Raw genomic sequence first — 25,432 nt, forward strand, 5'->3', positions numbered from 1 at the left:
AGCGAGCGCCGACCTTGAGTATATATACAGCACGACGGCGCATGCACTGTCAGCTGTTGAATGTTCTCGAAGCGCGACGCCACATGCGCGTCCACTGGAGAATCAGGAGAATTGTAGATGTCGAACGCGGTGTGTAGAGGAGGAAGGGTGCACAGATGGTGGAGGAGTGAAGCGCGCGCGGTGTGTAGAGGAGGAAGGGATGCACAGATGGTGGAAGAGTGGGCGACGGCGCGACGGCGCATGCGCGCGCGTCAGCTGTCGAATGTTCGAGAAGCGGTGCGGACGGCGCGGACGGCACGGACGGCGCACTACAAGGCGCGAGTATAAGATGCTCCGCATCTAAAATACGTCTAGTTTAGCCCACGCTGCAACATTAGGGAGGTGTGCAACATGCGCTTAACATTTCGCGGTGCTTCACCATTCTCCAGCTCTTTAATGCAGTTTAGATACGTTCGTCTGCAGCGAGTTCTATCGGGTTCTTTAGGATGTAAAAAGGAAGCACCCGTCGGAGGAGCAATCACACTCTTGGCGGGGAGGTAGCTCCTTCTGCTGTCCGGCTTGTGTGTCAGCCGCATGGTTGGGTTCGTTCAAGCAATTTCAGCTATCCTGAAATACTTGACTGCGAACTTGCCACTTGACGTGAGATACATGAATGAAAATGGAGGCCCAGAGTCTTCTAGTAAATGATTCTATTGCAAAGCAAATTCTAAATAAATATAAAAGAAAATCATTTCTAGTCGCCTGCAATATGTTGACTTTGATGGGCCTTTTCTACTGTCAGTTACGGTTCCATCGTCGGGAATTCATTTTTTGACAACCTAACTACCACATACACATTTCCACCAACGATTCAGTCACCTATACTTAAGCTGTGCTCATCTCCGCATCGATAGGCCAAAGAACTCACAATAATGCCACGGCAATAAATTAAGCACAAGCAACTGCGCAGCAAACAGCGGAACATCTACGATGCGTCTCTCATTGCAGATGCTAAAATCAGTATGAAGGGCTGGGTCGAAACCGGAAGTATTTCGGAATACAAATATCAAAATTCGCAGTTTGTAAGCCTAAAATTCAGATACTTAGATTTGTAGATGGCATAACAGGATAGTTCAGAGATACTTTCGCAAAAAGGCAAAAAAGTATTTCGGAATACAGGCACAGCAGTACAGATACTGAAATACGTTTCTCTATGTCAGGGATAGTCATACTTTGTACAGACATTTGTTATGTGCAACATAATATTTGAAATGCGCAGCGCATTGAAACTCGCATTGAAATTTATTCGTTGTAATATTACACTACTCTGAGTGCTATTGAGTCATTACAAAGGAGACTTGCACTGCACATAATTGCTAATTCCGACATATTTACTGATATCAGTTGCAATAAAACACTACTCTGTATGAGAGCAAGAGTAACACGCATTGTACACGGAAATCAGGATACTTGGCGGCAGCCTTATTAGCTATGCTCGAAGTATCATAGCCCCACCGCGGTGGTCTAGTGGCTAAGGTACTCGGCTGCTGACCCGCAGGGCGCGGGTTCGAATCCCGGCTGCGGCGGCTGCATTTCCGATGGAGGCGGAAAGGTTGTAGGCCCGTGTGCTCAGATTTGGGTGCACGTTAAAGAACCCCAGGTGGTCTGAATTTCCGGAGCCCTCCACTACGGCGTCTCTCATAATCATATAGTGGTTTTGGAACGTTAAACCCCACATATCAATCAATCAATCGAAGTATTATAGTTATAGCGAAGTGCTTGAACTTTAAACAAACAAATCTAGAACCTGTATCATTTTATTTAACAAAAGTCTGTTTCGTCGAAACGTCTGGCGCGTCATTTGCAATTGCAGCAGTTCAACTTATCAAATAAGCCGTCATCTAGACATGTTCAGCATCAACACAAGACTTGTGAACGAGAAACATCACTCTACCACTGCAGAGGAGCACAAATTTGTGTTATAGCGCATACAGTTCACACCGATTCGGTGAGAACAGTAAGCGTAGTGGCAAACAATGACTAAAATGCGGAGAGGGTGCGCCGGAGGGAGACCATCATTTTAATGCATGTACGTTACCCGTTACAGTTCTGAAATTGTAACGAGTACGTTACTGAGTTACCTAAAAAACTCAGCAGATCACACGTACCTGAGAATCAACGTTATGCGAAGCATGCAGAGGGATCGTGACGGTGTTACAATTTTTATATTTAGCGCTAAATATATGCACAAATGTTGCACGCTCATATATATGAAGAATGGCAGATGTTTATAACCAGATTTTTGGATTTGCGCAATAATGCCAACTGCAAAATGCGTATTACCAACACTAGAAGCTGATAGGAAGCGCTGATGCTCACGAAGATGCTGGTACTGGATTCTGCTACTTAAATCAACTTCAGCGCATGGCACCTAACGACAATTCACGTTAAATTGACGTGACGGCTGTATCAAAAGAGTACATATGTAATGTTTGTAAAATTTGGTAAACAGCATTGCAACCACATTGATATTTCTAGAAAATTCGCGTCAGTTTGAAAAGTAGTTCCGAGACCTGGCGTAACTCTGTGGTAGAATGACTTGACTGCCACGCAGAAAGCTTGTGTTCGATTCCTGTTGGGACACTCAAATTTATTATTTGCATTTGTGGGGTGTCACCACTGCCTAAATGTCATGTTTTTCTTAACAATGATTGTTTTTTGTGCCATCGTTTGGTCGACGCTACCGATGGCGGGTATTACTTAAGGCTCACGCGTGAATATTGTCCTTGTGTGTTCTCAGCATTCCTGGGTATATCCTAAGCATCAATCACCTGTGGCACATAACCGCATAGCAGCGGGACATACCCGCCCATGGTATGTGCCACTGTCTGGCGGAAAGTCTTTGACGAAATATGCGACAAAATTGCGATATTATTCATGTCTTGACCAGCGCTTCATATTCGTCAAATCATCTTCCCCTACCATGCTAACTTTCGTTCACGCCAAGTTAAAGGGGTGACTACGAGAGCACCCAAACGCAAGCGGATAGATAGATAGATAGATAGATAGATAGATATTTGCTGGTTGCTTTACATGTAATCAGTTCTTCAAGTTCCAGGTACATACCAATATGTTTAATAAACTGCATAATTTCTACAGGGCTATCAAGCATGCTTTCATTTGTGTACTAGCGCTACCATGTGATTACTTAGCAGTGTATCCAGCAGCTGTGTGGTACTGAAATATAAAATTTATAGAGGTGAAAAGGCTGTTTTCCAGCATTTAAATTTTTATATATGTGTCACTAAAAAAGCAGCTGCAACTGGAGCCTGGCGCCAGCTATCGTGCTTTCACAATAAACGGAGAACAATGGGCAAACAACGGTGTGTTGGGCGTAAGAGGCATAAAGATGTATGTTACGCATTATGAAACACCACCTTTATCCAGACGTGGAACAACAAAATGTCGTAAGTGCTCTTTCAGAATGTGAGCAACAAGGCTACTTGAATATCAGTATTCTGCTTTGCATGGCCATCTAAAGGTAGAATGGCGCAAACGTGTCGCTGCTTTAACATCATTTGCATCGGGCTGCTTTTAACAATGAGTCTGAGCCGATGTGCTGGCCGTAATCTGAACAGAATGGTAAGTCGTCACGCCACTCAGTCTTTTAAATATGAAGCATCAAAAGAGACTATGATGGGCAGCTATTTCGGTTCTTTTAAGAGTAATGCAAATTATTCCTATACATCCTTGAATATTTCGAACTTTTCGGCAGCAGCTCTTATCAATCCACTTCTGTGAAGTTTGCCGCACTGCGGTACGCACTCACCATCAGACAAATCATTGAACATTTAATAAGGCCTACATAAAATGGAAATGAAGCAAGAAAGATGAAACCAAATTTGGGGAAATGAGGACGTGTTGCTTCTTTCATTAGATTTCATTTTGCTGGTGGTTCTTGCCAGGCAGCGGTGATAAAAATGATTTAAATTTGAAAACAATATTCCAAAGGCAGGGAAACTTATTGCGAATGTTTTTTTTTTATTATTACTGGCTTCACACAACTATAGAATCAACCGCACATAGACGTCGCTCCACCTATGTGGGTGGCATCGTCAGTACACAAATTGCATCCAATGAAAAAATACATGTTATTTATATCTTGCCAGGAACATCCCGCAGGGTAGCAGTATTACTATTATATGCTGTTTGATCACTATGGATAAACCGTGATGATACAAACTTTCTTGGGCCTCAGCGTTTTTCCTGTACCAGCACCGGCTAATTATCGTTATCGAACACGTAGTTTTAGGGGCGAAGCTCCTTAAGGCATGGACTGTTTGTAGCCACCTCTCGTTTAGGTCTTGCAGTGTTCACTAGATGGCAGTACTTTCCCCTGTACGGGAGCTCACTTCTTTTCGAGACTCGCGCAGGTGCGCTCCAAACCCTCGCCTAAGGAAGAACGTTCGACACTGCGGTGCTTCCGGTGTTGTGTCGCGCGTGTGGCAGTGCGGAGGAAACAATTGCGCACATTGTGCTAGAGTGCGACCAAATAGGCCTCCTGGGGACGGAGCCATTGCACACAATGCTGGGCTTTGCGGGTGAGGATGGTGTGATTAATCCACAAGCAGTAAAGCAGACGATGCGGCATCTCGAGCGCTGGAAGGCAGTAGTTGTCTCGCAGCGAGCGAAAGCACTGGGTAGCGCCGCGCAGTGACAGTGTAGCAGTGGTTACGAGCTCGAGCAGAGCGTGATTTTGTGTGCGTTTTTTTTTTGTCACCGATTTATATGCTAGGGTGCCGCTACAACCGCCCGCTAAAAACGGAACAACATCAAATCATCATCATCATCATCATGTAACTATCTCTCGTTTAGTTCTTGCAGTGGTCACTAGATGGCGGTACTTGTAGCTGATGATGAAAAGATCCAAGATGTTATAAACTAGACAGCGGTACTTGTAGTTGATGATGAAAGATGCGAGTTGTTATAAAATAGGAATGACGTCACATATGGCGCGTGGAATTGGTGGAAGGCAGTCGTTCGATTTAGTGCGGTGACGTACGCTAGGGGAGCATTGTAATAAAATCGAGTGGGCAAAATGTACGGAAGATTTATGCTTTACCAGGCTTACCGCCGGATCTGCGCTCACTCGTCATCATTCACATCGTGAATATTGAGCACTTTTTTTCATTAGGCAGTTGTCGACTAATTCAGGCTTAGCACGTGTTGAATGTGTTCATTTTGCGAGGTCTCTCGTGTGCTTTTTCAGGTGAGCACAACGGCATTGCCGCTTCTCACCAATGTAGCTGGCAGCACAGTTCAGGCAACTGACCTTGTACATCACTAAGCCCTGTTCCTCCAGACGGGTGCGGTCTTTAGGCTTTGGGGACACATTTGCGAGTGCGCGTGTGAGTGTAAACACAGTTCCAACATCCTAAGGCCTGTCACCTATTAGTGGTTTGTCGACGATACACGACACTGCATAAAATGATCTCACGAGGGCAGCACTAATCGAGCCACTTCTTTTGTGTTGAAGGATTTTGTTCGTATTGTGCCAGAAGCAGGACACAAGACCTTTAGCGCACCGCATTTTCTGCTATGAAAGGCGGGTGCATACTGGCTGTGCGCCTGAGAAAGCAGTCGGAAGTCTCAGGGACAGTTATTTACTTTTTAGTGACGTTGTCTAAGTACTAAACCAGTAATACACGCCTAATTGACGGCGTCTCTCGTTATCGTATGATGGTTTTGGGAATGTGAATCCCAGATATCAATCAGCATCTAATTAAAAAAGTAACCGGCCGTATGTACGCGTGGAACGACTGCTTATAATCAGTGTCCCCATAAGGCAGAGTAGATGGATGAATGGATGAAAGTTTTTATTAGGGTCATCAAGGATTCCACCCCTATTTTATAATGGTAAGATCGCGGGCCGCTTTCACGTAGCGACGGGCAGGATTAGCCTCACCTCTGCATCGTGGGCCTTCTCGACAGCCTTAAGTTGTACGAGAACCAAAATAGTAAGCATTAGGTGAAAGGCATTTTCGGAAAATTCTGGAGATACTATACAATTGATACTAAAACACAACTATGAAAAAAGGACTAATGCGCTTTTGTTTAACTGACCTAACTACACATAATAAATGCAAAGAGGCGATAGCTATTAAATAGTTTTGAAATTACACACAACTTCGGAACAGAGCGGCATTCTATCAACAATTATTTAAAATAATTGACCTTACTACAGTCACAACAATATTATAACTCAGAAACCTTAGCGACAGGGATAAATTATTACGTAGCACTAGCTTTATTTGTGGTGCTGAAGGCTTAGGCATTCATTTTCGCACTAAGTTCAGATATTGCGCTCTCTTTGTTTTTTTATGCAAAGTATTAGTTAGCGAACTTCGGCGACTTTGACCGTGTCTGTCTGTCTATCTGTCTATCTAGCCGCCCAGGTCATTTAGCTCTCCTGGCCTTTTCTATAATGGGATCTATACCAAAATAAGTATGGCATAACATGACTGTATGACAAGCATAATTGACTAGTCATAACTTGAAACTCACAACATGTATTTCATGAATGTCACAATCTACATGTCAAGGTCTTGCTGCTGTTGCGGTTGCTTTGTTCACATGACATATTGCAAAAGCGGTATGGTATGGCACGACAGCATGGCGAATATAAGTGATGGGGCCGAACGTGTAAATCATGACGAGCGTGTCGTGTAAGTCTCGACTACACTCAACTCTCATGGCTCGCTCGTAGTCATTTCGCTGGCTACACTTATATCGAAATTGGTATCACGTGACGTGAATGAATGACGAAGGTATATGACTGGTGCAAACAACATAATCATGACCGGCATGTCGTGTAAAAACATTAATACGTACTGCGCTCATGATGCGCTAGCGGTCGTTTCGCCAGCTTCTCACATATCAAATTTGGTATTACGTTATGTGAATGGATGACGAAGGCATATGGCTTGTTAAATCATGATAATCAAGGCATGCATATTATGTAAGAACATGACTACATGCCACGCTCGTTATGAGCTCACAGCCATTTGGCTAGCTTCGCATATACTAACTTTATTGTTACGTGACGTCAATGAATTACGAAGGTATACGAGTGGTGAAAGCGTGATAATCATGATAGTATTGTCATGTAAGAAGATAAACACATACCACACTCCTCATGAGCTCACGACCTTTTTGCCAGCTTTGCATATACCTAATTCGGTACTACGTGACGTGAGCCCGTCGTGCTTCCATCCATCCGTTCGTTCTTGCTTCCGTACGTCTGCGCGACCATCTATACGTCCATCTATGCGTTTGTCTGTCTGTCCACCTGTCCGTCAATCTGTCCGTTCATCATCTAGTCTTTCTGTCCAACCATCCATACGTCCATCTAGTAAACACTCAGAGTACTGCCATCCCGCATTTCGCATCCCCTGTGGCACATACCCGCTCCGTGCGTCCATCCATCTGTCCGTCCGTCGAATAGTCTGTCTGTCCCTCTATTCATGCGTTCGTCCGTGCGTTCATCTATTTATTATTCCAAGTACCGCCATCTCCCATCTCGCAAGAGTCATGAGGCAGTCAGTGGCACTTACCTACTCTAGAGCGGGTGAGTGCCACTCGTGGCTACATACACCAACGGAAGATGGACAGACCCAGGGCTTCAGGAGCTTTGCCCCCAAAACAAATTATTGCATATACACGGTGGCAGCTGAGCACTTTTTTATTGGGCAGTGCTAATTTAAAAAACGTTAACCAGTATGCGCTTTAATACTTCAACCCTGCCTTAATATCAGAGTTGGGAAGAAATATAAAGAAAAATACACTCGAATTGCTTTACATTGTAGCAATCCGCATAATAAACTTAAGTCGTATGTTCTAATTAATTGCAGATTCGCAGTGTCGGCCAGCCATGCCATGCAAGAGCACCGTGCATAAATTGGGCGTGCTGTCGAAAATATGGCCGTGATTCAGCGTGTTACCCTAGAGCCCGAAGAGGAAATCGCTGCTCAATCGTTCACTTCAATGGAACATACCACCAGCATTGCCCGTGTGCGCCTGGGCATGGTAATAATTTCACAGCGAATGTTGTTTTAGATAAGAACAGTTTTCGCTGCCGAAGTTGTCTGCTATTAACAAACTTGGTGTTCGCAACAACTATCGCATGGGATCAAAAAAAACTAGAGAAAGGGGTAGTATTTTTAATGCCAACACCATCAAACATGTGCCCTCTTTGTGCAAGCTTCACGTTGTACCAAGAGTCAGGCCGATGCTTGAAACTTCTTCGCAATAAGACACTCTTTATAATATAGCTTGTTGGAAAAGTTTAATAACAACAAGACGTCACAAAACACGAATCGCGTAGCGAATAGCTCGCAGATTGCTTCCAACCTCCTGCAATAGGCTCAGCCAAAAGTCTTCATTGTCATCGTCCATAGATTGTATAAAGTGCACATAATACTATTTAGGTGTGTTGCTGGTTCCCCACTTCTCTAAAAAACGAAAAATAATGCCATATTAGATGCTGTCCTACTTCACAAAATTATGAAGATTCATAGCACAATGGATACTTCTTTAGTGTACTTTGAGTAGGTGCCAAGGAAGTCCACAAGGCCCCTACGATACATTTCCTCAGGCCCGCAATACAGTTCGAGCTGCCTCCCACCACGCTCTCCACTCTCTCTCAGGGTAATGTATGTCACATTGCGTGGTGGTAGTGAAACTAACCGTTACGCGTCATCCAATGCGAATAGCGTTAGCTAGAGATCCTTTTCCAACTTCCAAGGTCTTCAAAATTCTCCGTCAGAATTCTTCATTGCCATATGCAACCGCATTTATAACGTGCACAAAATGTCTTGCAGAGCTGTAGTGGCCGGGTAACCCATTCTTCCACAGAATGGACAATATTGGCGTACCTGATGTTTCCTACTTCATCAATGTTTTGAATTTTCACATAGTGCGTACCTTGCAAGCCTACTTGACACAGCCTCAACAGAATTTACCGCGTCCTCTTGAAAGTACGCTCTCCCAGCGCTCGTTGTCAGTGTGCTGCAATTTTGAGCAGGCTTGGCCTTTGCTGTTTATTATGCGACCCATTTCTTTGCGTATTGTAAAATCTTTCGCCGTTTTTATGCACGTATCTATCTATCTATCTATCTATCTATCTATCTATCTATCTATCTATCTATCTATCTATCTATCTATCTATCTATCTATCTATCTATCTATCTATCTAGCAACCTACGGCTGGATGCTCTCGTGAGAAGCTCCTTAACTTGGAATAGAGCAAAATCAGTATGGTAGATTAAAAAGAATTCACAGTTATGAGTAGTTATAACAGGGCTATTGATGATGATGATGATGATGATGATGATGATGGTCCTTGTTACTGTGGCGCACACCCACAAAGGGGGATCGGCTAAGAACCGCCCGGCAGGATCTTAAGTAAAAGGCTTGTGGTTTTTCAAACACAAAGTATTTTGGACTGAAAAAACGTTATATAGAAAGCAGAGCGAGATAATCTCTTCAAGTACTACATGAAATCTCTTCCTTAATCCACGTGCGGTACATACCCGCGTAACAAGGGCTGCGGTAGATGGCTGTGCAGCACAGGTTTTTGACACTTTATATTGTCACACGTTAGGGGCTCGAACAAACGTACAAGGAGACGCGAACCTCAAAATGTCAGACACGAAGAAGGACGTTTCCGGCTGGGGCGGGTTTCTCGTCTTCGTTATCTTCGTTCACTGGTACAGGTACGCACCGAAGACTTCAGTTATTTTGTTCAACCGACCAAGACAAATATTCTCACACTTTTATGTTATACACTGCGAGAAAAGCAATGAGCGAGCCAGAACTGTATTACCCTTCCTAATTGCTAAGTGGCTAGCAGAAATTCTCGGTGCCGGGTACAAGGTTACCAAAATGGCCAGCGGAGATCTGCTTCCTGAGATACTACATAAATACCGATTCGAAAAGCTTCACTCTCTTACAACATTTGGCGATACATCAATCAGTATTACACTGCATAGATCCATGAAATTAGCTTGAGGGGAAGTATCGGACGCAGATCTGCTCGACCTGGCTGAAGCTCAACTTCTGGAGGGATGGAGGAGCCAGAACGCAACCAACGTACAGTGGAAAAAAGATGATAGGATAAAATAAGGATTCATTGATATGTGGGGTTTAACGACCCAAAATCACCATATAATTATGACAGACACCATAGTGGAGGGCTCCGGAAATTTCAACCACCTGGGGTTCTTGAACGTGCATCCAAATCTAAGCACACGGGCCTACAACATTTCCACCTCCATCGGAAATGCGGCCGCCGTAGCCTGGATTTGAATCCGCGACCTGCAGGTCAGCAGCCAAGTACCTTAGCCACTAGGCCACTGTGGCGGGGCAAGAGAAAATAAGGAAACACAAACTAAACACCTAATATTGAACTTTGCTTCAAGTTGTCTGCTGGATATCATTTAAACTGGGAATGCAAAGACTACCGTGAGGCCATACATTCCTAACCACCACCGTTCTTTTCAATGTGAGAGATATGGCCATAGCTCGCAAAGCTGCCGTGGTCGGCACACTTATGCTCTATGTGGAGTCTTGGGTAACGCGTCCGAGAATAGCAATAACCGGCACACTGTGCGAACTGTGATGGAAATCATGCTGCATAATCACGGTCCTGTCCTTCTTAGAGAAAAGAGAAAGAGGTCGTCACAATAAAGGTAAAAGAAAATATCACATTGAAAGAAGCAAGAAGAAAAGTCTCGCCATTTTATGGACCCACATATGCGGAAGCGGCGCGTCAGGGGCTGCGTCACACCAGCCCTCGCCACTCTTTCGGCCTGCGCAGAGCGAGCCACCGGTTCTGGCGCCTGCCCCCAAGGCGGCAGTAGTTAAGTCTAATCCGCCTTCTAGCGAACTGACACTGGGGACTCCGGGGTCTTCAGGCCTTGAGGCCTCACCTCACCAGGCGAGGCCTAAATTTCGAACAACCAGGTCGCATATGCGGGCATCCAGTGCCTTCGAGGACGGAATAGATACGGTAGTACCCCTGGTGCCGAAAGAGTGGCGCGGCTTTTTAGAGCGCGTCAAGACAACTGAAAAGCTAATAACAGGGCTTGATGATGGCCCTGTTACTTTATTTCAATCTTTCAGCTTGAACAAGCCACTCCCTTAACGTACACGCCACACTACTTTACTTTCGCCGCGAACACTCAGATTATGCAATGGAACGTCAGGGGCCTTCTCAGGAACCTTGACGACGTTCAAGAAATTTAACAAAAACACTCAAGAAACATTCTGTGTGTACAGGAAACGCACTTAAATGTAAACACACAACTTTCTATGCACTTACATTATTTTCGGAAAGGACTACGATGACGCTCTGGCATCATTCGGAGGTGTAGTTGTTAAAGTTAGCTAAGGGATAGAAGTAAAGATTTATAATCCCAAACGTCTCTTGAGGCAGTGGCTGTCCGAATGGTGCTTCTAAAGAAGCTCGTTACCCTTTGGTTTATATAGCTACGTCCACTTTTTCAAATGCACAAACATGAATTCCAATCTTTGATATATGAACTTCTTGAACCTTTTCTTGTCTTAGGGCCTTTGTTGTGCATAGTAGTCATCGCGAGATTCTCGTTGTGACGCGCGAGGTCGCTGAGTTCATTTTCTCTTCCGGCGCTTATCTTCTGAATCGGAAAGAGCCTACCTACTACAGTCTCGCTAACACTACCTACTCCTTTATATACCTAAGCATTGCATCTCCGTCGCTTCTACCCCAGCCTCAATAGAAATCCAACAATAATCCTTACGGAAGTTGCCATTTTCCGGTAGCTTTGAGTACACTAACATCATATGAATATCCTTCACAGGTACCCAAACGGCTCACCGAAAAATCTGTTTGGAAACAGTTTCAAAAAGATACTCTCCGAACCTGGGGTGGCTTGCGTGCGTTAAGCATCGAATGCTGCTGTGGACTACTTGACAGCTTTTGAAATTGATGTTGCCACCAAATGTATTCCACAAACAAGTGGAATATCTGGCAAACAACAAAATAAAGCGTTGAGATTTTTTCGCGAATCTACGATGGCTGAGAATCTCACAAATTTTAAGAACATAAAATCTCAGGGCGGGAATACGCGCAGACAAAAAGAAGAGAAAGCTAATAAATTTTTATCTAACATCACTTTGTATACACATAAGTGTAAGGTCTGGAATAGGGTGAGAAGAGTGGTAGCCAAACGATCATATTTGCTCCATCTGGTGCACACAAAAGGCGTCAGCTTGGAATAACAGGCTAACCACCTAGGATCACACCGAGCTTGGCACACTGCTCTCAAAACTTCCAATATTGCAAGGCAAGAGTGGAGAAGCAGAAACTAGATACCAAATGTACAACATACGAGGCCTACAGCCAACCTTTCTCCCTTGCTGAACTACAGGCATCTCTAAACTGCTTCAGCAGTTCCGCTCCGGGATCCATGTGGTCTATAAAATGTTTAAGTACCTTCCCCTCGAAACGCAAAAAAATACTTTTTCTTCACAATTGCATCTGGTTTTCCGGCGACATACCTTCCACTTGAAAGGAGGCTATTGTCATTTCTATTTTGAAAGAAAGCTAGGATCCATTCTCTGTTAAGAGTTATAGGCCCATCGCACTGACAAGCTGCCCATGCAAATTTTTCGAAAATATGACAAATTGCCGACTCGTACACTTCCTTGAAACTAACAACCTGCTTGATCCTTACCAGTGTGGATTTCGAGAAGATAGATGACCATTGACCACCTGGCATGAATCGACGCACAGATCGTAGATGCTTTCTTTCATTAGCAATTTTTTCTGTCGGTCTTTCTCAATATTGTAAAACAGTAGCAGCGTTGGAGTCTCGACGGCGTTTATTAGGCCGAATCGCCTGATCAACCCTTCGAACGAAGACGACGTCTTTCGTGATGATGATTATATACAGATGAAGAAGTTGAATGTCAAACGTTGTCAATATTGTGCTTACACTAATTTCCCCCTCGCGCAGAAGCGGCCAATTAGGCCGCTGTTTATGACGGTGGTGTACGACGCACGAATGGTTTTAGGCGTGACACGTGAACAACCTCCGTACCACGCAAACGGCCGTCGGAAGGCATGACAACACTCCATAGTTTACAGGAGACGTCTGCTCGACTATAGCGTAGCAAAATTGGAACGTGAGGGAAAATTATCACACAAGCCGGGAACCCGCGTTGGGGTCCACAACAGTACTTCGTCTCCAGTATTGAAGTGAACTACGCGGTGGACGCCATCGTAGCGAGTCTTTCGCTCTTGTTGGCTTGCCTGTGTATTAAGGTGGGCGCGTCGGCGACAATCGGCCAGGCGAGAGATTAAGTGCTCCCTCGATGACGATGACCAGTTCACAGGGACGTCAAAAAAGATGTCGAGCAGAGATGTTGGTTGACGGCCATAGACGAGAAAGACTGGGGAATAGCCCGTGGTGCGCTGCGTAGCGGTATTGTACGCAAAAGTCATCAATGGCAGGTTGGTATCCCAGTTGGTGTGGTCGGCGTTGATATACATAGATATCATGTTGGTCAAAGTTCGATGTAAGCGCTCTGTGAGGCTGTTAGTCTGGGGATGGTAGCTGGATGTCGTCTTATGAATCGTATTACATGCGTGGAGGACTTATTCGAGTAGTTTCAAGAGAAACGCCTTGCCGCGATCGCTCAATAAGATGCGTGGTGCCCCATGTCTTAGAAAGATTGCCTCCAGAAAAAAATGTGGCTGTCCTCTGCTGATCCTGAAGGAAGTGCCGCTGTTTCGGCGTACCTTGTCAAGTGGTCAACTGCTGTGACAATCCAGCGCTTGCCGCTAGCTGATATTGGTAGCGGTCTGTAGAGGTCAATCGCAATGACATCGAAGGGAGCGTCAGGTCACGAAAGAGGTTGTAGAAGACCGGCCGGGGATAAAGTGGGTCGCTTGCGGCGTTGGCATAGCGAGCATGACGCAACATATCGCGCTACGCAGTAGGAAAGGCCAGGCCAGGCAAAACAACTGTGGATGCGTTCATAGGTTTTTTGAAAACCGAGATGACCAGCCTTGGGGTCATCGTGAAACGCCTCCAAAATCTGCGCCCTTAGGGAACGAGGAGCAACAGGAACCCAGCGCTGTCCTTCGGGGTGGAAGACAAAGCGATAAAGGATTGAGTTTTCAGTCTTGAATTTCCACAGCTGTGATGGGTGCGGGCGTTGGGAGGACGAGAGGAGCCTTGAAGGCGCTGCATTATAGAGCGACAGTAAGTGTCGCTGCGCTGGTGGGATGCAAACGTCTCGTTGCAGAAGGTAGAAAGAAAATCGACAGCGTCGAGTGAATGAACTGACGGAGACACTTTGATGGGTTCACTCACAGTTGGCGACAGGCCAGGAGTGCCTGATGAGGATTGTAAAGGACAGCGGCTAAGGGCATCGGCATCATTGTGTTTCTTGCCGGATTCGTAGATGACGTCAAACTCGTATTCCTGGAGACGAAGTATCCAGCGACCGACACGTCCAGACAAATTATTTAACGTCGACAGCCAGCACAAACGTGGTGGTCAGTGACGACGGTAAAGTGGAGGCCGTGAAGATATGGTCGAAACTTCTGGATGGCCCAGACAATGGCGAGACACTCCTGCTCGGTGATGGTGTAGTTTTTCTCTGCTGCTGTGAGGGTGCGACTGGCGTATGCGATCGCACGTTCGTTATAACGCTCTGTTCGTTGCAGAAGTACAGCGCCGAGTCCGTGTCCGCTGGCATCAGTATGGAGGAGAGTGGGTGCGGTGTTATCGAAATGACAAAGCACTGGCTCAGACGTGAGGGCACGTTTCAAGGTGTCAAAAGCCATTTTGTATTCTTCCGACCATACGTATGACGCTCCCGAAGAAAGGAGTTGGTAAAGTGGTGCAGCATTGGTGGCGAAGTCTCGTATAAAGCGCCGGAAGTACGACGTAAGGCCAAGAAAGCTTCGGGGCTCTTTGACGCGTTGAGGCACCGGGAAGTGAAGAACGGCGGTAATCTTGTCGGGATTAGGCCGGATTCCATCTTTGCTGACGAGATGTCCGAGTACTTCAGTACTTTTACTAGCAAAGTGGCACTTCTTGGTGTTGAGATGAAGGCCAGCAGCTGCGAGACACGTCAGAACTTCTTCTAGGCGCTGCAAGTACTGTTCGATTGTTGAAGAAAATATGACGACGTCGTCAAGGTAACATAAGCATGTTTTCCACTTAAGGCCCCGCAATACAGTGTCTATCAGTCGTTCAAACGTTGCTGGCGCATTGCAGAGGCTGAAAGGCATGACGTTAAATTCGTAAAGTCCGTTGGGTGTGGCAAAGGCAGCTTTTCCTTGTCATTCTCGTGCATTGGAATTTGCCAATAACCGGAGCGCAGGTCAAGGCTCGAAAAATATTCCGCTCCTTGTAAGAAATCTAAGGCATCATCAATGCGAAGCAAGGGATATACGTCTTTTCTGGTTACATTGTTTAATGCGCGGTAGTCAACGCAGAATCGCACAGAACCGTCTTTTTTCTTACGAGAACGACAGGTGACTACCAAGGGCTTGAGGAGGGGTGGATGATGTTTTGCTTGAGCATATCAGCAACGTGCTTGTCGATGATCTTGCGTTCGCTGGAAGAAACACGGTATGGTCGACGACGGTGTGTATGCGATGAGCCACCGCAGAAGTCTGGCTTAGAGCAGTGGAATGTACGTCGAAAGAAAATTTATGCTTAGACAACAACGCCAGTACTTCGTCTGCTTGCGGGGGAGTGAGATCCGTGCTGATGGCATTGACGAGAGCCGTAGTAGGAGGAGCATCTGTTGGTATTGAACGTGATTCCACCAGACTGGTATCCGAAGCCACTACAGAGATAGGTTGTGTGTCCACGCTGAAAACTAGAACAGTGCCCTTGGTCAGCAGAATCGGCTCATTGGTGATATTCAGTACTGCGAGAAATGCGGTGCCGTTGGAGAAGCGGACAAGACTCGATGAAAGTGCAATCCCTCTGAATAGACAACGGGCTGATGGACTGACAAGGACGTCACCGTGGTCAATGGAGTCAGACATAACCGTGATAACGTTCTCGTGGTTAGGTGGCACAAGAAAGTCATTAGGTGTTCGTAGCTGGTCACGTGATAATTTCGGGGAAATATCATCCGTCTCTCGCATATGTATGAGTCGTTGTCGACAAGAGATGGAAGCAGCAGCATCAAAAAGAAAGTGCCATTCTAAAATAAGCATAAAAGCACAAGAAGCCAGCACGGCAAACTGAATATGATGCCAGATCCCATCAATGAGAACTCTAACAGTGCACTGTGCTTATGGCCGTATCTGCGAGTCATTTGCGCTACGTAAGAGAGTGCCAGTATAAGTTGTTGTAACCTTACGTAGACGAGTACACAAATCCGCATGAATAACAGAAATAGCAGCCCCCGTGTCCACCAATGCCTGAACTGGTACCCCTTCCGTTAACACTAATAACAAGTTGGCTGGGCCCTCTGGAGGTCTTGGTGTTTGTTCGAGAGATGCAGCTTTCCCTCCAAAAACTGCACCAGCTAGTTTTCCGAGTGGTAGTCAGAAATAGGTACAGCCGGTCTCAGAGGAGATGTTGAGCGTCGTAGAGGTGGAGGGGACCGGCGGTGTCCGGGATAGCAAAGGCGAGGTGCGGCGAGTGGAGAAGTTGGAGAGAAGGAACGTGTCGTAGGGCGTCGCTGGTACTGGTTCGGGGATGGCTCCGAATCCCTTTCGTAAACATAGTAGCCACGGCGTTCGTCCTGTTGGCGCTTGCGGCAAAATCGAGAATTATGGCCCCGAAAGCCACAATAGTAACATATTGGGCGAGGCGAGCGCCAGGGGGCGTAGTGTGCCCCCTGGCGCTCGGTACAGGCGTTGGTACTGGTGCTGGGACAGGCGAGTGTGGTCCAAATGCTGCTACGTTGGACTGCGCAGGAACAGGATGCGCATGCTGAACCAAGGCAGGTAGCATGGCAGCGACTTGCGCATACGTCATGGGTGGTGTTGGTGGCGCCGTAGTGTTCGATGGGAGAGCGCCAGGAATGGATGAGAGCTCCTCTTTGATGATGTCGCGCAGACCAGCAGATTGAGAGTGAGGCCGAGGGGCGGGTGCACATGGCAACCCTTGCGCTTGAAGTTCCTCGCGAATCAGAGTGCGAATCAGCACGCGCAAATCCGCATCCGAGGAAGGCTGGCTGTTACTGGCGTCTGGGTAGTCTGGGTGCAATAGAATGGCTTGGAGTTCAAGATGCTGACATGTCGTGATGACGTCCTCAACGGTGGTGGGGTTTTTAACAGCCAGAGCGTTAAACGCGACATGGCCTATCCCTTTGGTGATGTGGCGAACACGATCAGCTTCTGTCATCGCCGAGTTCACGTGGTGGCAAAGGGCAAGGACGTCTTCAATGTACGAAGTGTACGTCTCGCCGGGAAGTTGGGCACGCCCATCGAGCTTTTGTTTCGACACTTCGGAATGAATGTTCGGTTTTCCAAAAATCCTACGGACTTGGTGAGCAAAAGTAGGCCAATCCGGGAAGCTGCTCTCGTGGTTAAAAACCACGTTTTCGCGACATCGGACAGATAGAAGGCGACGTGACGAAGTTTTTGAGGCTCATCCCATTGGGTATAAACACTGGTCATGTCGTATTCTTTTAGCCATACCTCGACGTCGTCGCGTGGAAGACCACAGAAGATGGGTGAGTCGCGCTGCCGCGCGTTGACGATCCACGCAGGAATGGTTTGTTGGACAGGGATGCTGGATGTTCCGGGCAGTGGTTCTTCAGCCATGACAGCGGACGGGGGGAAGCAAGCGGCGACCCGAACGAAGCTCCAGGGGAACGTGACGTCGGAGAGGACTTGGGGATCGAAGCAGCCTCCACCACTCTGTAAGACAGTAGCAGCGTTGGAGTCTCGACGGCTTTTATTAGGCCGAGTCGCCTGATCAACCCTTCGAACGAAGACGACGTTTTTGGTGATGATGATTATATACAGATGAAGAAGATGAAGGTCAAACGTTGTCAATATTGCGCTTACGATATAGACACAGCCTACGACATCACATGGCGCTTTCAGATTTTGTGAGACCTATCACACTTAGGTGTCCGAGGTAATAAGCTGAACATAATCCAAAGTTATTTGTCTTATTGCACTTTCCGTGTCTAATTGAGGAATGTATTGTCTTGAACTTTCGTCCAGGAGACGGGAGTGCCGCATGGTGGTGTGCTGAGTTGTACACTTTTGGTTATAAAAATGAAGATACCTTGCCTCCACGCATTCCGCGCAATATGTTTTATTGTACTTATGTTGACGATGCGCAGGTAGGTTACAGATTGTGCAACCTCGCAATGTGCGAGCGGCTGGTTCAACTTGGCTTGAACAAGGTAACCAAGGGGGCAGACGAGAATGGGTTTAGCATTAATCCAAAAAAGCACATGTGTTTTATTCACAAGAAACTGAGGCCTTCATCCCGATCCAGACATCGGCCTGCATGGTCAGAGGCTTGTTATGTTATTAAACTTCATGTTACACTTCATGTTATTTAGTTACACCTTGGTAACTGGCCACCAGTATTGAAATGACGTCGTACAGAGGTAACACTAGCAAGGCTCAGAATAGGACACACATACATGACTCACTCATGCCTTTTGTCTGGTGGTGATCCACCACTATGTGACAGATGTGGTGAAGCACTAACGTTGCTTCACATTTTAATCCAGTGTGAACAATTAGACACAATAAGAAGACAACACTTTCCTTTTCCCTACCGACAACAGACACCACTTCACCCTGCAATGTGTCTTCGGTAGGGAACTACATTCCACTATAAATATGTATTGGCTCTTTCGAACGATGTCCACAATTTCCATGTAATATACCCAGGCATCGCGTAGCCCGACTGCTCAAGACAGGTTGCTGCTGCAGTGGTTACATTTAAATGCACTTGCATCGTGGCCCTTATACACAAGGGGCGCTGACAAAGTACGTGTGCTAGTGCGAATTGTTTCCATCACGCTTTTATTAACAGAACCTTTCGCCATCCATTTTCACTACACATTTAACGTCACTGTCATAATTTTATCACTTTTATATTTTATCCGCTTTAGCGTGAAGAGCTTTAAGAGCCTTTTACAGCCACTCAACATATACATTGTTCCCATCTTCTGTCCTTTGACTTGGCGCTCTTTGCCCATCAATCGAACCTTGCGCCATTAGCATCACACATCATAATCGGTAAGTTTTTTTACTACTTGGATTTTTAGATTGAATACATACCAACTTGCTAAGCACTTTGTTATTCTGTGCGCGTATTTACCATCATTTCGCAAAGATTCGCTCAATAAATTTTCACCAGAGGCACTTTCCTTCCGCATGATTCGTATTTGCGACAATTTTCATGGTATGTTGGGTCTGCCAGATTTTTTCGTGATGACTCGAACTTAACATCCCAAAACCACAATATCTGGAAGAGGACCGCCCTGCTGAAGGGCTCCTGATATTGATCATCTAGTGTTCTTAAGCAGCAGCAAAAGCTCAGTACTCTGGTCTGAAGCATTTACTATTCCCGAAATGCCTCCACTGTGGACGGAATTCTGTGGACGACCTTCCAGTTCTTGGGTTTGGTTGGACCCTGCTTCGATCGCTAGTTTTTGAAGATCGTTAGCACTGGATACGTTAGTTAGATATTGGACGTCCGACAAATTGCTTCTGCTCTCCCTTTTTTGAATTACGCACAGACTGCAACTCGAAAATGGTAACTTAATGGTGTTTATTAGCACGCAAGAAATTATCGTGAAAAATAACTGTGAAGTCATGTATGCCAGCTATCTAGAGATAGCAACACGTAGAGCGTGTACCGCCTGCGGCCCACACGCAAGCCTAAGGCTTGTCAGAAACATAGAAAACTTTTTGACTTCCTCGAAGGATGGAGGTGAAGCCGAGTAGTGAAGTCAAAAAGCTGGGGCAGCTGTAATTGGTCAAATCGAGTGGCAGCGTGTTTCCGAACAAACGATGCGAGTAATTCCCACAAAATGAACCCTAAAATGCCTGAGTGCACCACACTGACTGCACTGACTGTCATTTTGAAATCTTTATTGCAATCGTTCTATCTAAACACAAGTGTATCATGCCATGATTCACCAAGACCTACGAGGTATATCCGGCACTTATATGACGTTCTAAAGCTAAAACACTACCAAATGAGGAGAAAAGACATCGAGAAAAAGTCTCGCCGCCTCCTCAGAGTAGAACGTTTGACTCGTTGTCCCACAGCCACAAGCGCTTTTTGCGTTGCCCAATGAGCTACCATAGCGGATACAACTCTCGTTACAAACGTGTCATACATCTCAAACATTCTCTCTCTCATGGTGATCCGTGTTGGCGATGTGGAGCGGTTCCACATTGTGTGAACACTGAAGAGAATTAATGTGGCGTGGCACTTACTAGAGTCTACAGAGAACAATTCCTTGACGACATAGTTTAAGCACGGTGTCTAAATTGGTGCCCCGGCGCGCAATCTTGGCCCTGGGTAATGCTTCTAGACAGCAGCAAAAAACACTGGCAGCGCTAGCATCGGGGAGTCGCCCACGCAGTTAAGTTTGGAAGAGTTGACTGTTAGGCGATTTGGTATTGAGACATAAAAATCATCATGAGTAGCTCAACTAAAGAGAGAACACAGGAAGTTTTTCTTTTTACCTTTTGTTTCTGTTAGCATGTGACAGCTTGTTGTCGAATTCGTACCGGTTTCACATTCCCTAAGCATTTCGCCACTGACAAGCTAATAAAACTACTGCACTATGCACTGAAAAAAAAAACTGTTGTGGTATACACTGCAGCATAGCAAAGATGTCGACAGGCGAATGTCATGCCTTGGTGGAGCGAAAATGATGCTAGCTAGACGTGGAACACAACGCACGTTCGCGGCTCAAGCAGCGAACCTCCGCCTCCCACGTTTCTAAAGTGCATTGAGGGGGTGTATATTGGAGGTGTTGGTAGTGTACGCTTGAGTGCAGGTGGGGCTCACCCTGATTACTCAAGATCACACATCGTGCTGTTTTACTCATTATTTAACGCTTTGAAGACGGGCATAAAAAAGTGCTTAGCGTGTGCTTGTTGATGTCATCTTTTCGCAGGATTCACGCACACGATGTGTCCTGTCACATGTTGTCAACTTCAGTGACCACAGTGACCACAGCTGGTCTACAGCCGCTGTGTCACTGAGACACTCGACATCACGACTTCCTGCAAAGGGCTGAAGAAGCACGCCAGTTGGCACGACACCAAATACATCAACAACGCAAGGACGCAAGCTACTATAACCCACTCCGTAGAAACGTTCAGTTCCATCAGGGCAACCGATTGTGAATATGAGCACTGATACAACGCCACGAATATTAGAAAGCCTCGTTCGTCGCTACATTCGCCCTTTGAAATTATGCAAGGAATCAGTGACCTAAAAACAAAGGTATTGACGATACACACTACCATCAAAACGGTAAAAAACAGCGGAGATGGTACACGTAGTCGCATGAAGTCCTATTGTGAGTGACAATAGAAAAAACTATGCACCATCTCTCCGAAGGGAACCGGAATGGAATGCGCTTGGAATCGAATAAGCGAATGGAAGCATCAGCGGTGCGCACGGTGTTGACCCGGTTCATACGGGTGTCGACGTGGGTGTTAGAAAAACACTTTACATCAAAACTGAAAGCGGTTGCTGCCGGTAGCTGCGTGTGCTGCAAGGAGCGTGGTGCAGACAAAGGGGAGAGTCAAGTAAGCGCACATCTGGGAGGAAAGCTTGCGAGGGCAGCGTGATCATAACAAGCAGCTGCGGAGCGATTTCGTTGCCACCACTCCAACACCTGCGGCAAGGAAACGCGTTGTGGCGCGCTTGTGCGGACGCACGTTCGTACTACGTTACACACGCGATTTGAAGCGCTGCTTCGCGTCAAAACGCTCCAATTTCTGCCTCCATCGCGCATCAAGGCTATGGGTATTCCGAAGTGGGACTAATGCGACAGAGACTGACTACAATGACCGATATCATGAAAGCCAGTAGTGTGCGGTGTCTGCGTCTGCAGTCTCACGCCTGCTCACGTTCTGGCACCGCAGGTTATGCCTCTCACGCACGGGCGCAACTCGGTATGAATTTGTCTAGCGAGGGAGTAGAACAGGCTTTGGCTGATGGACAGTTTTCGTTTGGAATGCTGCGACGGACTCCTTTTTTTGCACCTTCGTTGAAACTTGGCTTGAGTATTGTGTTTCGCCTCTTGAATCAGTTACATTATGAACTAAATCTACCACTTTTGGCTATTGGCCGATCATCTACAGTAAAATGTCTAAGCTCGTATCTCAATGTTTAACCCCCTCGATTGTGGTATAGGTATAAAATAGATGAGTAGAGTGGATACCATTACAAAGCCCGAAATGGGTTCATTACACGTGCAGGTGGAAATGCCGATGCTCTTACTTCAGGAACATAGGCTTGAATACGCATTTGGCTCGAACGTCAATGCGGCGACAGATATTTTTTATTTTGTGTCATTGCATGCCTCCCGGGTCTTTTATTATAGTTAGTTGCCGTCATGAGATGCAAAGAAACAACTCACAAGGTGCCTTCTGTCGACTCTAGGGGAAGAGGAATCGAAGCCCAAGTTTCACGAGCCGCTGCAAAGTGTCTTTTTCATTTTTCCTAGGGGTAACATGCTTTCAAGTGTTGTTCGTCGCCCAAAGAAGGGCGCTACAACTTTACTACTCATCAACAATGCCGCGGCCAATGACAATCGATAGTCAGAAATAGTATTTCTAATATAAAAAAACTTTGAACGTCAAGAAGTAGAAGTACAAGTAAAGCCTGCAATCTGTGGCACTCACCCACGCTGGGGTATTGGCAAAGAACCGGGTAGTTCCTTCAAACTACTGTAAGTTTTTGAACTGGCGTCTTCTAAAATTATGAGCGACCATAGGCAGAGTTAAAAGATTGATGAATCTTGCTTTTTTGAAACTTTATCATGTGCTTGGTTGTTGACCGTAGATTGCTTTCATAGTCTTCTTGCGTCGATGAAAGTTGGCTCAATCACAGAATGTAGTATCCATTGCAGTTCAGCGCTTGTCTTATGTATACTTCCCTCGTCCACATCAACATGGGCGCTGTAGCTTTTAATGATCAAACTTTACATTGCATGAGGCATCTGAGGTTTCGACCATATTAATATTTTCTTTTCACAAAACAAAATCCTGTCTGAAGGCTTGGCATGCGAATGTCAGTATTTTATGTCAGCTTGCACACATCAAGTCAAATTTGTCAATGAAGCAATATTGCTTTGTGTCTTTCTTTCAGGCAGGTGTTCTTTTGGATCATGCAAGCTAGAAAATACCAACAGACAGCCTTATCGCAGAAGATTGTAGTTCTTGACAGTAGTACACTATGCAGAAGTTTTCTGTCGTTACAAACAATAAATGCAACCGTGTTTGCGATAAAACAACTCACCTACCACATGTTTCAAATAAAACACTCTTGGGATCATGTTTGGAGTGCCAAAGTATTTTGATAGTCTGCCTGGTCCTCGTGATGACGAACTGTGTGAAACCCTTTGCATTGGTTGATTAGACTTAAATATCTCATGCATTGTGTATTCGCCAGAATTATACCTGTACTGCCATTTTATGAAGTGGTTTAAGAATCTATATAACGCCACCTTTCAGAATAATGCATATTTTATGATATTGTCTAGATTTTCCATACATGAGGAGCACGGTATTTTCATCATACTGGCCCCTCAACTGCCACAGTTGCGAAGACAATAGGGCGGCGCTGGTGAATGAAGAAAATTACGTGATAGCTTGAAGCTGGCGCTGACTTTGCAATCTTGTGGACTCGTAATCCGTACGTGTCAGTCAATACAAATGCAAGTACAAAAGAAGTAGCAGTGACACAACAACAATACAGGGGTAAGAACGTTATTTTTAACTTTGGTTTCATCTAATAGTGTGGCATCTTTATTCACTAATGATTGATTGATATGTGTGGTTTAACGTCCGAAAACCACCATATGAATATGAGAGACGCCGTAGTGGAGGGCTCTGAAAATTTTGATCACCTGGGGTACTTTGACATGCACCCAAATCTGAGAACACGGGCCTACAACATTTCCGCCTCGATCGGAAATGCAGCCGCCGCAGCTGGGATTCGAGTACCTTAGCCACTAGACCACCACGGTGGTGCTTTATTCACTAATGGCTCTTGGAAAACGTTAAAGTCTAAAATTGTTCAATGACAGAAAAATAATGGGTTAAAGCGTTTGGTTGGTTGAGTAGGGTGGGCCTGCTAGTTGTTATGTCTAATGCAGGGAGATATCTAAAGGTACCTTTTTTCCGAAATTTACCAAGAAGTTAGAATTAGAAAAATGCAAATAATATAGAGTGAGAGAACAAATATTATGAAGAAAAATGACATAGCGCGAGCCACACGACTCTATTCAGCTGTTATAATATACATTTTTGGTGATTTCAATTACGTGCTCATTGATTGTTCTACCGTATCTACCACATGTCGCATCTCATTGTTTTTTTAAATTAACTCTCTACTACAACTGATTGATTGATTGATATTTGGGGTTTAACGTACCTAAACCACCATACGATTATGAGAGACGCCGTAGTGAAGGGCTCCGGAAATTTCGACCACCTGGGGTTCTTTAACGTGCACGCAAATATGAGCACACGGGCCTACAGCATTTTCGCCTTCATCAAAATGCAGCCGCCAGAGCGGAGTTTTGATCCCGCGACCTGTAGGTCAGCATCCTCGAGTACAACTCTTCACAAGTGGTTCAGCCACGTACACGTGGTACCGACCTACTGGACCTGGTTTTCACTAACTCACCTGAAATCACTGGAGCGGCTTCAAGTATAACAAGAGTTAGCGACCACCAGATCATTTATTTCCTGATCGATTTGCCCGTAATGTTTACAGGCGCAGTGAACAAAACTGTTTTCTGATAAACCGCGGTGACTATGTGCAATTCGACAATGATTTTGAATTTCTTTATTACGAGCATTTTCTACCGTCATCATTTGCCTCACTTACCGTAAACGCCAACTGGATTCTTTTAGAAGCAAAAAATAATACAGCTAGCTGATCAGTTCATATCTCAATTATACAAGGAACAATAAGGCTAACTCTTGGTTTACCATGCAACTTAGGACATTAAGAAATAAAAAGAAACGATCGTGAAGGTTTCCTGCTGGCAAAAAAAAAGGGGGGGGGCGCTTGCAAAAGTACTGTATTGTTCTAGGCGTAGCAAAGGAAAAATATTATTCGCTGGACATTCCCTCACTTATCTAAAATAGTTCTAAAAAATCTGGCAAACAATCTTCTTTCAATAATTTTTATGGTCGCTT

General features: G+C 45.5%; 1 long non-coding RNA gene across 1 annotated transcript; it reads left to right on the forward strand.

Moving 5' to 3' along the window:
* The first annotated feature begins 3,452 nt into the window (after nt 1-3,452).
* Nucleotides 3,453-23,560, forward strand: LOC119167423 (uncharacterized). The gene is made up of 3 exons (XR_005109214.2): nt 3,453-3,621; nt 7,890-8,064; nt 23,373-23,560. It is a non-coding gene; the product is annotated as an uncharacterized LOC119167423 (long non-coding RNA).
* Nucleotides 23,561-25,432: the final 1,872 nt, after the last annotated feature.

This window comes from Rhipicephalus microplus, chromosome 6 (genome assembly GCF_043290135.1).
Source record: "Rhipicephalus microplus isolate Deutch F79 chromosome 6, USDA_Rmic, whole genome shotgun sequence".
NCBI classification, from domain to species: domain Eukaryota; kingdom Metazoa; phylum Arthropoda; class Arachnida; order Ixodida; family Ixodidae; genus Rhipicephalus; species Rhipicephalus microplus.